At 36.5% G+C, this 2002-nt stretch overlaps 1 long non-coding RNA gene across 8 annotated transcripts in view; it reads right to left on the bottom strand.

Annotated features, from left to right (window-relative positions):
- The window catches only part of LOC136239328 (uncharacterized), a 4749-nt gene extending 3121 nt beyond the window's left edge, over positions 1–1628 (bottom strand). For 2 of the 8 annotated variants that reach the window (XR_010693416.1, XR_010693417.1), the window contains exon 1: positions 1086–1624. This is a non-coding gene — a long non-coding RNA (uncharacterized lncRNA). Of the gene's footprint in view, positions 1–1085 lie in introns of all 8 variants that reach the window. The other 6 variants (XR_010693414.1, XR_010693415.1, XR_010693420.1 and 3 more) reach the window with 6 other exon arrangements.
- Positions 1629–2002: the final 374 nt, after the last annotated feature.

Genomic DNA, 2002 nt, shown 5'->3' on the forward strand with positions numbered 1-2002 from the left:
AGTAATGAAATTTGAAGGTTCATTTGTTTAAGAGCATTCAAAAAATTGAAACATTTCAGGTATTTGAATATTGTTTCCATTAACTTTACTATCTGTAGCATGCAGTATATTCCAACAGGTAAGTACATAGGATTCTCATACCATTAGGTCATTATTTCTAGCATTCTTTTTATGCACTAATAATAGCCAGTTATAGCCAAACTAAAAATCTCTGCTGCAAAATAAAATTTAGTTCCACAAAAATCAGAACAGTATTAAGTGTGTGATTGTCTGGGAGACAAATAGTTTCCACAAATAAAGCAATAAAGCTCACAGGATGTGAAAATTGAGTAAGGTTCGTTTGTTTAAGAGCATTCGAAAAATTGGAACATTTCAGGCATTTGAATATTGTTTACATTAACTTTACTGTTTGTAACATGCAGTATATTTCAACAGGTAAGTACATTTCTCATACCATTAGGTCATTATTTCTAGCATTTTTTTATGCACTAATAATAGCCAGTTATAGCCAAACTAAAAATCCCTGCTGCTAAATAAACTTTTTATTCCACAAAAATCAGAACAGTATTAAGTGTGTGATTGTTTGGGAGACAAATATTTTCCACGAATAAGGAAAAAAAGCTCTATAGGGTATGTAGTTCCCATACCAATACGCTGTTATGTTGCTCAGCACATTAGTAAAAAAATATTCATTTTTTGTCTTACATTTCAGTCCATACAATATAAAAGCACAGGTATAGACTGTCACAATTAACTCACATTTATGTACACAAATCTTACACACAGCACAAGTAATTATCTCTGACCCAACAACATCAGAATCATGTGACGCACAAGTAATGAATGTATTTTTAGAATGTACTAAAGCAAAAAACAATGTCTTCGCATTAACTTTAAAATCTTGACCACACCAATTCTGAGCTCAGATTTAAGCAGGAAGCCTTGTTCTGATGAAGTAGTTCCTCTAAAATTTAGAATCAGCATGTTCTAAAACCCCAAAACACCAAATTTCATGCTTTCTGCCAGAAGTGAACATCTTGGTCACTTTACGTTGCATATCTGCCCCACTATCACAATTAACTCACATTTATGCACACAGCACAAGTAATCATCTCTGACCCAACAACATCAGAATCATGTGACACTGGTTTACGAGGTGTAACATGTTCAGTAGAGGACACCATTGTAGAGGAGAGGTTATGAGGTGATCATCTGATCTGTTTGTGATCAGGTGATGCTGAAATGTGTGGCCTGGGAGGTGTGGAAAGTTGATATTGACCCATGCTTAAAGTCACTGACACATCATGATTTTGACTATCAGCAACCACTGCTGGACTAGGAGACTCTATGTTGATCAGAATAGCATGACTGGTGGAATCCGGTAAAACCTGTTCATCAGGTACAACCTGTTTAACCAGTGAAACCTGTATGTCTTGCCCATCCAGTTTACTTTGTGGTAAATTAGCAGGTAATACTACAGTATTACTAGTTGAATGAGGCATTGAAACTGGAAGTGTTGAAACTGTGCTACTGTCTGGCAGGGGGTTACTGCAGTCTGTGATGACATTGTTTTCAATTTTAATTCTGTGTGGGAGACGAATCAGCTCCCTCTTGACTACAACATGCAGTGACTGACATACTACAATGGATGCTGAACCACCAAGCACTCTCCTTTTTACTTTCCAACAATCTGGTACATATCACACCTACACAATTTATACATGTGTTACTAGTAACACTACATTTTCTTACTGGTACATTGGGGATCTTCTTTTCATCTCCTCTTTGGTTTTGTGATGGCCAGGCTTCGAGGCAGGCTTAATGCCGATGCCCCCGAATAGCTTTGCTCTTAATAGTCGCTGGTGTTATCCAGCTGTCCAGCACTTGACAGCCAGTGCTGGGGGTGGTGGTAAGGGCACAGTAACATAATTAACAAATTACAAAATAACACATGAATTATGAAATATACACAAACCAAATTCTAATTATTCAGCAAAATAAA

The sequence above is a fragment of the Dysidea avara genome, chromosome 11 (genome assembly GCF_963678975.1).
Source record: "Dysidea avara chromosome 11, odDysAvar1.4, whole genome shotgun sequence".
In the NCBI taxonomy this organism is placed as follows: domain Eukaryota; kingdom Metazoa; phylum Porifera; class Demospongiae; order Dictyoceratida; family Dysideidae; genus Dysidea; species Dysidea avara.